This window comes from Triticum dicoccoides, chromosome 1A (genome assembly GCF_002162155.2).
Source record: "Triticum dicoccoides isolate Atlit2015 ecotype Zavitan chromosome 1A, WEW_v2.0, whole genome shotgun sequence".
Classification (NCBI taxonomy): domain Eukaryota; kingdom Viridiplantae; phylum Streptophyta; class Magnoliopsida; order Poales; family Poaceae; genus Triticum; species Triticum dicoccoides.
The window spans coordinates 542,277,937-542,292,698 of NC_041380.1; positions in this window are offsets into that span (position 1 = coordinate 542,277,937).

A 14,762-nucleotide genomic window follows, 5' to 3' on the forward strand; every position below is an offset into this window, starting at 1 on the left:
AGTTTGATTGTTGTGCCAGCGACCTCGGAGATGTGGTTCAGAACTTACCTCGCTGCACGGCGAACCCCCGGCGGCTCCCTCGCCTAAATCCGCCGGCGAGATCCTCGTTTCTCTGTTTTGCTAATGGATAGTGCTTTCGATCTATTGTGTCTGTGCACGTGCGAGGGGTGTGTGGCGTGTGGGTACAACGTCTTAACTCTCTATGTCATAACGTGGTTGGAGGTTGGGGGTTGGGTTCTACCGCGTGTAGCACATGCCCCACCTATGCACCCGTGGGTTCGCTTTTTGCCAGTGGGAGCGTTGCAATTTTTGTCTCTGCACGTCTTGGCTGATGCGTGTGGTGCACGCTGCACAAGTGATCATTAGCTACATATGAATTTAATTACCGTGCAAGATTACAATGTTTGGACTGCATCGTACTATGGCCTCAGTCAAACCTAGTAAACTACATAACCCATACTGTCAGGGAGATGAAATTAAAATCTTGATCAGGCCGCGCTCCGTCGTGGCTGGTGGTACGCCACACTGCTCAGTACTGCTCGCTGGCTGACTTGGCAAGCACCACGAAGAGCATTACCAAGCATATTGTCGGTGTCAAAACCGGCGGATCTCGGGTAGGGGGTCCCAAACTGTGCGTCTAAGGCGGATGGTAACAGGAGGCAGGGGACACGATGTTTACCCAGGTTCGGGCCCTCTTGATGGAGGTAATACCCTACGTCCTGCTTGGTTGTTCTTGATAATATGAGTAGTACAAGAGTTGATCTACCACAAGATCAAAGAGGCTAAACCCTAGAAGCTAGCCTATGGTATGATTGTATGTTGTCCTACGGACTAAAACCCTCCGGTTTATATAGACACCGGAGGGGGCTAGGGTTACACAAGGCCGGTTACAAAGGAGGAGATATACATATCTGTATTGCCTAGCTTGCCTTCCACGCCAAGTAGAGTCCCATTTGGACACGGGACGAAGTCTTCAATCTTGTATCTTCATAGTCCAACAGTCCGGCCAAAGGATATAGTCCGGCTGTCCGGAGACCCCCTAATCCAGGACTCCCTCAGTAGCCCCTGAACCAGGCTTCAATGACGATGAGTCCGGCATGCAGTGTTGTGTTCGGCATTACAAGGCGGGTTCCTCCTCCGCATACACCATGGAAGAGTTTTGAATACAAGGATAGTGTCCGACCCTGAAAAATAAGTTCCACATACCACCATAGAGAGAATAATATTTCCACAAATCTAATCTGCTGACATGTTTTGACAGTACGGCATCACGCCATGGCCCGGTTATTATTCGAACCTCTTTTCTCAACCAGCTCCGCACATATCGCGAGGCGGTTTTCTTGACACGTCTTGTCAAAGCAGAGATCGTGTTCCCCTTATCACGGGATTCTCATCAATACAGACGTGGGTAACCCAACTGCGCCATCAATTACGGCGCCTGGGGAATAAGCGGTTTTACCAGGCAAGTGGGGAGACACATCGCCTCTTCCGCCCTTATAAAGGGACAAGGATTAACTTTTTTCACCCACGTCTTCTTCCTCCTCGCTTACCCATTCCCGCACACTCGAGCTCTAGCGCCCAAGCTCACGTTCTTCTTCTCAAACCACTCCAAGCATGTCTGGAGCAGGAGGCAAGTGGATGGTCTCCGTCACGGAGGAGAACATCAAAAAGTTACGGGAAGCCGGATATCTGGCAGTGGATATCGCGCACCAGCTGCCAGATGCAAGGCAGATCATCCCTACGCCCGAACCCCATGAGAGGGTAGTTTTTCTGACCCACTTCGTCTGCGGACTGGGATTTCTCCTCCACCCGTTCGTTCGCGGGCTCATGTTCTACTACGGGCTGGATTTTCATGATCTGGCCCCCAATTTCATCCTCAACATCTTGGCATTTATCGTCGTGTGCGAGGCCTTCCTTCGCATCAAGCCCCATTTCAGCCTGTTGCTGAAGACCTTCAATGTCAAACCGAAGGTGGTGGTTGGCCAGCAGATAGAGTGCGGAGGCGCCATGGTGGGCAAGATGCCAAACATCACCTGGCTCGAGGGCTCCTATGTGGAGACCATAAAGGGGTGGCAATCAGGATGGTTCTACATCACCGAGCCACGTGATTCCAACTAGGCAGCGGCCCCCAAATTTCGATCCGGAGTCCCCACGTGGCTCACCTCCTGGAAAGAGAAGGGCATGTCCTCGGGTTCTTCGGTAGAGCTGACCGGACTCCAGACCTGCATCCAGAACATGACGAACAAGAAAATCAAGCTTGTCAACGTGGTCTAGGTTATGCTCTTCCGCCGGATCCTTCCGTGTCAACGACGGGCATTTGTTTTGTGGGAGTTCGACTCGGCCAAGCACCAGACGCTGCGAGAGCTCTATGACACAACGCACGAGGATGTCTGGAGGGTGCTGTTCAAGAGCGTCGAGATTCCTCCCTCCCTCACCGAGGACCGCGGACTCAGCGCAAAGCGCCGCGCTAATCCGGTAGGCTTTTATATCTCTCAGGGTATTTATTTGCCCCGGTTTAGTTATGTGCTGGATCTAAGCTTCCATGTCATTAACAGGACTGGATAGAGACAGCGGAGCAGCTTGATTGCCCACCCCCCTGCCCGAAGATCCTGCAGACGCTCTTCTAACGAAGATGCTGACTCCGGCACCTTACGAGGTGCCGACAAAGAAGGCCAAGAAGAAGGCCACGGGGACCCGAAAGGGTCTCCGGTGCAAGGTTGTATCGGACGCATCGTCCGATGACTCCGACGCGCACTCCTCCCACGGAAACGAGGAGGAGGAGGAGAAAAGTTCTCCCTCCCAGCCGGGGAGACAAGAAAAGGAAGGTCGACCCATCCGGGGAGGCCGAAGGGTCCAAGAAGGGAAGGACCCTCCCTCCGGACTGTGCCATGACGGCCGCCGACAGCGGCGACAAGTGGCTACCTAGGGACAAGCCCCTGGCGAAGTCGTAAGTGTCCGAACACCATAGTACTTCATGGTATGTTTTATTGCACTGCCTCTCCTCATGCCGAACATGATTATGCAGTCCGTCCCGAGCTCATCTCGACGTACCCTCGTCGAGCGGCTCTTTGGACTCGTCGGATATGAACAACGGTTCTCTTCCGACCGCTTCCACCCCTCGCCCTACGGACAACACCGAGGTGTTGTCTCAAAAGGCATCGAGCCAAGGGGAGGTGGTCCTGGGGGCGCCTCGCAGCGACTTCCCGGACCCTGGGTACCAAGGGAGCGAGGCTCTTACGGGCTTCGAGTTCGGGCCCCAGCCGGACATTGCGCCGGAACCTTCAATGGTTCCGGACTCCGGCAGGCGGTCCCCCGTCAAGGGGGGCCAACCATCCGTGTCGGTGTCCTCTGTCCAACCAGAGGCACCGGACAACCTGCTGGAAGTGCTTCGCAGCGCTTCCATCGAAGAAGAGCACCGCACTATCATGAGTGCGGTGGTCGAGAAGGTTCAGTCCACCAAAAACGGACTGACCGAAGCTTGCGCCAGCCTCCTAACAGGCTTTGAGGTAAGCAATCAAAATATAAGAAAATATTACCGCATAGATAGTAGCCCCTGATGCTCTATTCGGCGTTCGCGAAGAAAGGCCGAATAGAGGATCAAATGATGACTCGGGAGTCTAATTAGAGTATGTCTATGTGTATGTGCAGGCTTCACTGCTGGCCGCTACCGCACGTACTGCGGAGGTCTCTGCGCTGAAGCAGGACCTGAAGCGGCCCGAGGACGAGCTCGGCCTTACCAAGAGGCAGCTCGAATAGAGCAAAGGTAAGAAATACCCCTGTTTATATAGTTAAAAAGAAGTTCGGGTGTAAAGTAATAGGATCATCATGGATTTGTCAGGGGCCACAATCGAGGTGGTGACCCCGAGGAAGGGGTTGTCCGAGGCCGACGACAAAGCGGCCAAAGAACGCATTGAACGGGAGAAGCAAGAAGCCCGAGTAGGTGAGGTGCAGCAAGAGCTCGACGCTCTCGCCAAAAAGCAGGAGTCCTTGGAGCTTGACTCTAAGACGCAAGAGTCCGAGCTCGCGCAGCCGCTTGAAAGCGTCCGGAGCGCCAAGGCCGAAGCCCACAAGGCCCTCCAGGAGATTGACGCGGTGAAGAAGATAGCAGCGGGTAAGGCATTCATTATGCAAAGCAAGCACGTGAAGGAGACTTTGCTTTTTCTTACCCGAGTTCGGAGCTCTCCAGGAGCGTTTGCAGATCTTCCCCGCAGTGTACTGATGCCACGGAGTTTTACCGGGCTGAGGAGGGGAGCTCAACGGAGAAGTTGTTCTGGTCTCAGTATAATGGGATCAAACACCCCGTGCCTTTGAGCGACCAACTGAAGCTGTTGGTCGAGCTTCACAAGGCGGCCGAACAGGCCATGAGGGGCCTTATAGTCCGGATGTGTCCTGGCGAGCCCCTGTCCGGCAGCTACTTCGGTCTGGTGAGGTGGCTTGTGGAAGCCTTCCCACGGCTTGAAGTCATCAAGCAGTCCGTCTGCATCGAGGGTGCACGCAGGGCTTTTGCCCGGGCGAAGGTGCACTGGGCGAAGCTGGACGCCGTGAAGCTGGTGAAGGAGGGGCCGCCGGAGGGCAAGGAGCATCGTTGCCCCGAGAATTATTATGAGAGTGTCCTAAAGGGTTCTCGCCTAGTGGCAGATGAGTGTGCCAAAGATGTAATTTTTGAATGAACATGCTCATGTGATCCTGTAATATGAAACGAGTTCATTTGCGCCATGCGACGTTTCCTTAATTTAAAATATTACCTTCTGTGGGGCCGTTTATAAAATCTGAGAGTTGGCCAGTTGTCGGCTTCTATCCCCATGTAACTAGTACTGGGGTGTTCGGGATAAACCTGAACACTCTTTACCCCAATTTTGGGTCCTTCAAGGGAGGTATTTAGCGCAACGAACCAGGCAATCGGACTATAATGCTTTATCACTCTCACTTAGCCATAGAAGTCTATGATTTTAAATTTTGGCAAAGCCCCTGGTATTCTGAGGGCCGAATTTGGGGCGATATACATGCCTAAGCCGGACAAGGCCGACTCCTCGCCCAAAGCGGAAAAAGTCTTTAAGGACTTGAGACCTCTCGAACAACGACCAGTCTCTCGCCTTATCATGACAGTCAGTTTTTGGCTTTCTCTACTGAGGTGCTCGTCCGGAAGAACCGGGACACAATCGCAGTAGTTCTCCCACCGCTACCTTAGCCGATATAGCGGAACGTAAGGTACCAAAGCATGGGAGTCGGGCAACCCAACATTTGACCAAAGACATGATTCGGAGCTGATGCATATAATGCTATAAGTTCGGGGTGCCGCACTGTCGAAAGTGCTTGGACTTCTTGCGCCGTATTATGGGGTAAACGAGAACCCCTGGCAAACTGACCGTACCCAAACGTGCGGGTGCGGATTGTCGTAAGTGGACATATAAGAGAAAGAGAAAAACTTAAATAATGCAATGGCAGACTAATGATATGCATTGTTATGTAAGTAATACGTCGAAGCGTACTTGGTACAGGTAGTGCAATAAGCATAAAGTAGGACAATTCGAAATGTCCTATCCCAGGGCAAGCTATGCATAAATAGTGAAAAGCGGGTATATCAATTATTACTAGAGACCACCTGGTGGTTCCCGTGTTCATCTTAGCTTCTTGCCGCCTTGGTTGTTGCTTCCGGAATGTGTCCGGCAATCATACTGCCGGAAAGGTCTTCCAGAGAGTTAGGCCCTGAAAGAGAGAAGGAATGACAAAGGTATACATCCCCTAGTGTGGTTAAGCCACAATGCGGGGCATGTCCTGATCGTGCCCCCGCCTATGTCCATGGTATTTTCAATGCGTAGTTATGTACGCGCGGCACGGATTTCGTTGCTTCACTGGGACCAGGACGGGGGCCGAATTGCTAGGCGAGCTCTGATCGTGCCAGGCGATCCTGTTGCAGCTTGTTCCAGACTCGCTTGAAAGTGTCCGGGGGCTGTGACACCGAATGAGTGGTCTTCCTGAACAGGCTGCTTTGTGCTTCTGCTGCAAGGGCCGCAGTGTGCTCTTCCGTACGGAGCAAGCATTATGTGTTTCCATTTACTGCTATGACCCCACGAGGTCCTGGCATCTTGAGCTTGAGGTATGCGTAATGCAGCACTGCATTGAATTTTGGAAATGTTGTCCGTCCGAGCAGTGCATGATAGCCACTGCGAAACGGGACGATGTCGAAGATTAACTCTTCGCTTCGGAAGTTGTCCGGTGATCCGAAGACCACTTCTAGTGTGATTGAGCCTGTGCAATGGGCCTCTACACTTGGGATGATGCCTCTAAAGGTGGTTTTGCTGGGTTTGATCCTCAAGGGATTGATACCCATTTTTCACATTGTATCCTGATAAAGCAGGTTTAGGCTACTGCCACCATCCATAAGGACTCGAGTGAGGTGAAATCCGTCAATGATGGGGTCTAGGACCAGTGCGGCGGATCCGCCATGACGGATGCTAGTGGGGTGGTCCCTGCGATCAAAGGTGATCGGGCAAGCAGACCACGGGTTGAACTTTGGGGCGACGGGCTCCATCACATAGACGTCCCTTAGTGCGCGCTTCCGCTCCCTCTTGAGAATGTGGGTTGCGTATATCATGTTCACCGTCTTCACTTGTGGGGGAAACCCCTTCTTGTAGGGGAACGTAGCATAAATTCAAAATTTTCCTACGTGTCACCAAGATCTATCCATGGAGTCATCTAGCAACGAGGGAGGAGTGGATCTACATACCCTTGTAGATCGCGCGCGGAAGCGTTCAAGAGAACGGGGTTGATGGAGTCGTACTCGTCGTGATCCAAATCACCGATGATCCTAGCGCCGAACGGACGACACCTCCGCGTTCAACACACGTACGGAGCAGCGATGTCTCCTCCTTCTTGATCCAGCAAGGGGGAAGGAGAGGTTGATGGAGATCCAGCAGCACGACGGCGTGGTGGTGGAAGTAGCGGGATTTCAACAGGGCTTCGCCAAGCGCTGCGGGAGGAGGGAGATGTGTCATGGGAGGGAGAGGGAGGCCCCAGGGCTTAGGTTTTGCTGCCCTCCCTTTCCCCCACTATATATAGGGCCAAGGGAGAGGGGGGGGGCGCAGCCTTGGCCCTTCCTCCAAGGAAGGGTGCGGCCAAGGGAGGAGTCCCTCCTCCCCAAGGCACCTCGGAGGTGCCTTCCCCCTTTAGGACTCTTCCTTTCCCTCTTCTCTTGGCGCATGGGCCTCTTGGGGCTGGTGCCCTTGGCCCATATAGGCCAAGGCGCACCCCCTACAGACCATGTGGCCCCCGGGGGCAGGTGGCCCCACCCGGTGGACCCCCGGGACCCTTCCGGTGGTCCCGGTACAATACCGGTGACCCCGAAACTTGTCCCAATGGACGAAATAGCACTTCCTATATATAATTCTTTACCTCCGGACCATTCCGGAATTCCTCGTGACGTCCGGGATCTCATTCGGGACTCTGAACAACTTTCGGGTTACCGCATACTAATATCTCCATAACCCTAGCGTCACCGAACCTTAAGTGTGTAGACCCTACGGGTTCGGGAGACATGCAGACATGACCGAGATGACTCTCCGGTCAATAACCAACAGCGGGATCTGGATACCCATGTTGGCTCCCACATGTTCCATGATGATCTCATCGGATGAACCACGATGTCAAGGACTTAATCAATCCCGTATACAATTCCCTTTGTCTAGCGGTACGATACTTGCCCGAGATTCGATCGTTGGTATCCCAATACCTTGTTCAATCTCGTTACCGGCAAGTCTCTTTACTCGTTCCGTAACACATCATCCCGTGATCAACTCCTTGATCACATTGTGCACATTATGATGATGTCCTACCGAGTGGGCCCAGAGATACCTCTCCGTTTACACGGAGTGACAAATCCCAGTCTCGATTCGTGCCAACCCAACAGACACTTTCGGAGATACCTGTAGTGTACCTTTATAGCCACCCAGTTTCGTTGTGACGTTTGGCACACCCAAAGCACTCCTACGGTATCCGGGAGTTGCACAATCTCATGGTCTAAGGAAACGATACTTGACATTAGAAAAGCTTTAGCATACGAACTACATGATCTTGTGCTAGGCTTTAGGATTGGGTCTTTGTCCATCACATCATTCTCCTAATGATGTGATCCCGTTATCAATGACATCCAATGTCCATGGTCAGGAAACTGTAACCATCTATTGATCAACGAGCTAGTCAACTAGAGGCTTACTAGGGACATGGTGTTGTCTATGTATCCACACATGTATTTGAGTTTCCTATCAATACAATTCTAGCATGGATAATAAACGATTATCATGAACAAGGAAATATGATAATAACTAATTTATTATTGCCTCTAGGGCATATTTCCAACACTTCTGTCCTCCTGTGTTCGGCGGCCGGGGCTCCACGTCGTCGCTATGCGACCCCTTGTCCTTGTTTTCGGCATTTTACTTGCCGGCCTGCTTGAACACCCAGCATTCTCTATTGGTGTGATTGGCTGGCTTGTCGGGGGTGCCGTGGATTTGACACAAGCGGTCCAGTATGCGATCCAGACTGGACGGAGCCGGAGTATTTCTTTTCAATGGCTTTTTCCGCTGACCGGATCTAGAGCCTCTGAACCCGGCATTGACTGTCGTATCTTCGGTGTTATCGCTGTTATTGTGGCGCTTTGGTCTGTTATGACGTTGCCTACCGTTAACATCTTTGGTATCCGAGGTATCCGGATTTCTCAATGTGTTGTTGCTGCGAGCCAGCCAGCTGTCCTCGCCCGCGTAAAAGTGGGTCATGAGTGTCGTGAGGGCTGCCATAGATTTTGGCTTCTCCTGGACGAGGTGGTGGGCGAGCCACTCGTCGTGGATGTTATGCTTGAATGCCGCTAGGCCCTCTGCATCCGGACAGTCTACAATTTGATTTTCTTAGTCAGGAACCGTGTCCAGAATTGTCTGGCCGATTCCCCTGGCTGCTGGGTTATGTGGCTCAAGTCATCAGCATCCGGTGGCCGCACATAAGTGCCCTGGAAGTTGTCAAGAAATGCGTCTTCCAGATCCTCCCAACTGCCGACAAAATCTGCTGGCAAGCTATTCAGCCAATGCCGAGATGGTCCTTTGAGTTTTAGTGGGAGGTACTTTATGGCATGTAGATCATCACAGCGAGCCATGTGGATGTGAAGGAGGAAATCCTCAATCCATACAGCGGGATCTGTTGTGCCATCGTATGATCCGATATTTACGGGTTTGAAACCCTCTGGGAATTCATGATTCATAACTTCATCAGTGAAGCATAGGGGGTGTGCGACACCTCTGTGCCGGGCTATATCCCGACATAGTTCGTATGAGTCTTGTCTGCTGTATTTGGCCCGGTCGGATTTACTCTTGGTGTATCCGACGCGACGATCATCGTCCCGTGTCGGTGCCCGTGCCCGTGTACCGTATATTGACCTTGCAATTTTTGCCTTACTGTCCAATATGTTTGTAGGTCCTCTGTGTTGCCCCGGGCCTTAGTATTTTTGACTGAGTGGTGACGGGGTGCAGGCTAAACTTTAGACTGAAACGCCTCTCTGGCTCGGCCGCGTAGTGGCCGGTCAGCCGCATCGTACACTGGTGAATGAGGTTTCAATGCTTCCTCCTCGAGGTGAGGTAGCAACCTGCGTTTTGGGTAACTCTTGGACGGGCGCTCGAGTTCATGCTCCTCGGCCGCAAGGACTTCGGTCCACCTGTCTGATAGCAAATCTTGATCAGCTTGAAGTTGTTGCTGCTTTTTCTTCAGGCTATTTGCCGTGGCCATAAGCCGGCGCTTGAAGCGCTCTTGCTCAATGGGGTCCTCATGCACGATAAACTCGTCGTCACCGAGGCTCGCCTCGTCTTCGGAGAGAGGCATGTAACTGTCCTCCTCCGGTTCTCCATCTACTGCCTGCTCTGGAGGGCTAGCTTGTTCATCCTTCAGCTCGACATCGTGCTGGAGGGGATTGTTGTTGTCTTGGGCACTATCCGGAGTGTTATTATCTCATGTGTCGGTATCACTGCTCTTGCTGTGGCGGGACTTAGAGCGGCGCCGCTGACGTTGGCGCTTGGGTTGCTTCTTGGAGGGGTCATCCTCCGATGTCTTGTCGCCATTACCTTCTTTGGGGGTGTCCACCATGTATATATCATATGATGAGGTGGTGGTCCAGTGCCCTGAGGGCGGTGGTTCCTGTTCGTCTCCGGCTTCGTCGTCCATGTCGTCGAAGTCTTCGGAGTCGAAGTCGAGCATGTCGGTTAAGTCGTCGACGGTGGCTACTAAGTGGGTGGTGGGTGGGCAGCGAATTTATTCGTCATCTGCATCCCATTCTAGTCGGACATAGTTTGGCCAAGGTTCTCCTGACAGGGAGAGAGACCTTAATGAATTTAGCACATCTCCGAAAGGTGAGTGCTGAAAGATATCCGCGGAGGTGAACTCCATGATCGGCGCCCAGTCGGACTCGACGGGCATGGATGTGGGCGGCTCGGAGTTCGTGGCCGGAGACGAATCCAGTGGTTCGGCGACACGGCTCTCGTAAGGGGTGAAGTCAGTATCCGGCTCTATCGCCACTAAAAGTGCGACCTCCATGGCGGGGTCCATCCCTCCGCTCTCGTATGGCACGACTTGCTCCAGATTGATGGCCGGAGTAGTTGCGGATGCGATCTCCCGAACATTGTCCGATGGCAAAGTTACGTCATGCTCGTCGCGATTGTGCGGCGCGTCCGACATGGGCCCGAATCCGTCGAAGATCAAGTCTCCGCGGATGTCGGTCGTGTAGTTCAAGTTTCCAAATCTGACCTGATGGCCAGGGGCATAGCTCTCGATCTGCTCCAGATGGCCAAGCGAATTGGCCCGCAGTGTGAAGCCGCCGAATACGAAGATCTGTCCAGGGAGGAAAACCTCACCCTGGACCGCATCGTTACCGATGATCGAAGGAGCCATCGAGCCTTATGGTGACGGCACAATGGAACTCTCAATGAAAGCACCAATGTCGGTGTCAAAACCGGCGGATCTCGGGTAGGAGGTCCCGAACTGTGCGTCTAAGGCGGATGGTAACAGGAGGCAGGGGACACGATGTTTACCCAGGTTCGGGCCCTCTTGATGGAGGTAATACCCTACGTCCTGCTTGATTGTTCTTGATAATATGAGTAGTACAAGAGTTGATCTACCACGAGATCAAAGAGGCTAAACCCTAGAAGCTAGCCTATGGTATGATTGTATGTTGTCCTACGGACTAAAACCCTCCGGTTTATATAGACACCGGAGCGGGCTAGGGTTACACAAGGTCGGTTACAAAGGAGGAGATATATATATCCGTATTGCCTAGCTTGCCTTCCACGCCAAGTAGAGTCCCATCCGGACACAGGACAAAGTCTTCAATCTTGTATCTTCATAGTCCAACAGTCTGGCCAAAGGATATAGTCCGGCTGTCCAAAGACCCCCTAATCCAAGACTCCCTCACAAATCATCATGGTGTTCCTCGCCACGTTGCGTATGTCGTCCATGGCACGACCCATTCCGAACATGACGTTGCTCCCTCCTCCGGCCGCCTCGATGAGTAGGTTAATGCCAACCCGGGTGATGTAGAACGCATACTGGTCCTCCCACAGCCAAAAATCGCAGGGGCCTCCGTCCTGCGCGTGGTTACAAAACTGATCAGGGAACAAAAACAGTGGAGTAATCTTCTGTTGCATGTGCGTTCTGTGATACTTACTGCCTGGTTCGGGCACTTGTAGAACCGGATGCCCGGGTTACGATCCGTCCCGGACACGAACCACCTGGTCCTCGTCCCGGTGCACCTTGGGCACATGATCAATGGCAGCGGCGGAGGAGGTGCGCGGAGACGCCGCGCCGACGATGAACTGCTGGACATCTTGGCATAGTTGCGGGGGGTGGATGGGAGTGAGAGATGTTTGTGCGTGCTTGACTGAGGCCGTTGCGCTCACTGGTTCCTGTCCAGCAGTTGCATGGTCTTTAAATACATCGAAGCCAAGAAATGTTTACGTTATATAGTGTCTCATGCAACGGTAGTATTCCGTCCTCTTCCCTACGATGTACATTCCTATGAGCAGCGGCATGTCAGACTGACCTGTCAGGTTGGTCCATCTAAATACATCAATACGAACCATATCGCTCTCTCGTTTCTCTATATACACCAAGTAGCAAGCCAGCTCACCCCGCATCGCGACGCTCTGCGCACCGTAGATGCGTTGCGTGCATCTGTCGCTCGGTGCAGCGATGCACTTCTCACTCTAAACTACCTTATATTAATTTACAGTGATAGTACTTGTCAGTGGTTGCTACGGGGTATAAATATTGGTCCCTGAAAAATCAAACGTTTTCGATGGTAATTTTAGTGATGCAAGGACAAATTTAGTTGGCAAACACGACAATCTGTGCTCAGTGTATTTTTTGCCAGAAAAATGTGCATGTCAACTAAACTTGTCATCCTTGTGTCACTAAAATTGCCATTGAAAATATTCGATTTGCCATGATCAAATCTTGAATGTTTTGGATTTATCAATTTTGTAAAATTTAGTACCTTAGTCCATAATTTACCTTTTGTATTATATAATTGTGTAAATAAATATTTATCAAATATTGTTCATGATTTTATTTTGCAATCATTTAATGATTTACCAAAAACAATAATTTATTTGGTAAGTTAATAAAAGATGGGATAATTAAGGCATTTCTAAGTAATGATCATTAGGTAAAAAATGAAATGTTGGACAAAGCACTCCATCTTTCGGAAAAAGGAACGCTATTCTTTTTTTAAGTAATATATATAGAGATATTTTTAGCACAATTCTATCTCTCTTTGCGTTTTTTTAGTCGACTCTCTTCATGGGTTAGGTTGGGCCGTTGCGGTTTCCCTGGGACAGAGACTATACCGAGAAAGAGGCTGCTCACTTGGGCGCCCAGCCCAGCTCGAGATTCCGATTATGGGAGGTTTGATCCAAATTTTTTAATTTATCCGCTAAAATAATCAATTCATTCAAAAATCCTATGTGGACCAAAAAAATCTAATTCTAAAAATAACTATACCAATAACTATCTCACTGCTTTTGGAGATGCCCTCTCAACAAAAGAAAACTCTAACAATAACTATCTCACAACTAGGGCATCTCCAACCACAAACCTCGAAATTGGGCCCCCAATTGTCCGTAAACAACAAGTGTCGATCCCCATTTGTCTGCTCCTTGTTGGAGCACTAGCTTGATAAAGATTGAATGTAGAAATTAATAGTTCAAATTTAAAAGTATATATAACTGAACCAATAATATTATTCAAGGTAGATGGTTCAAGTGACATATGTTTTCTAACATGAATCCACACTTGCTATATAGGAAATTGACAATATGTTATGCCTCTTGTTTCTGAGACAGACATGTACTCTACACTTCTCAAAATCATTAGTATTGTAAACATCATAGCCCTCATCCTTCACAATCATGATGTATAAGAACACACAATATGCTACGATAATTCAACCCGAAGCCCGGTGAGCAGTACCTCGATTTAAAATAGAAAAAAGTTTTTAAAAATCCAATTTTTTGTGGTGCAAAATGCTCCTGTGCGTGAACATTGTACAAAATTTTGTGAAGTTTGGAGATTCGAGGAGCCTGTGGCAAAAAAGACAAAATCAGGCGTGAACAACGCGATCTTCAAAAGTCTTTTTTGCCACGAGCTCCTCGAATGTCCAAACTTCACAAAATTTTGTACAGAGTTCACACACAGGAGCATCTTGCACCACACAAAAATTTGGAATTTTCTAAATTTGTTCCTTTTTTAAATCACAGCACTGTTCATGCCCGGACTCATCTGAGTCTGGGCACCGAATCGCCACTCTCAATATGTTAACACTTTTCACATTGTCATGTAATCTCACATATTTGCAGGTTCATGAAAAATAGCCCAACGTGCTTAAAGCACTCCAAATACCCTCTCCACAGCCTTCGTAGCACCTTCTTGCATTTGGACTTTTTTTTTCTTGCTCCCTTGGTGCTCGGAGGTAGGCTTCATAATTGTCATCAATTAAGGATAAATTTCATTGGCAAGGTAGTAACCCATAGTGTAGGTGTGCCCGTTGAAGGCGTAGTTGCATGCTGGAGTATCCCCATCACAGAGTCTTTAAACAACGGAGATTGCTGAAGCACGTTGATGTTTTTGTGAGATCCTGGTATTGCCAAAGAAAGAGTGTCAAATTCATAGGTCTTTTGATGCCAAAGTTCCAAGTATGATAACAGACTATTTTGGTGTGACCTTGGTTGCCCTGCAAAACCAACTGGACAGTTCTTACATGGCAAATGATATGCAATCTATTGAATCAAGCATACTGGCAAAGCATATTGCTTCTCTAGTTTACAAAAGCTTTTCTATGTCCTTAACATTTGGTTATCTCAAGTACCTCGGTCCAAATACCCCTTTTGTCCGGGTGCCCAGGGTTGCGGCTGTGCAACGGCCATTTTCCCCACAGGGGTATAAATACCCCCCTTCTTCCTCTTAACCCTAATATGTGCCCAAGCTTTGTTCCACCATTTCCTAGCATCAAAAAGCTTGAGATCTCCTTCCCCAACCACCCAAAACCCACAATACTTTGGCGATAGGAGGACCCGATCTACACTTCCACCAAACTATTTTGCGTTCCCCGACTTCTACATCAACATCAACTTGTTTTTTTTTTGAACCGGACATAACCCCTTTCCATTACTGCAACATAACGGAAATACAACCAGGTCCACAGAATGAGACGGGAGAGGGGAGAGCGAGTTCAAGCA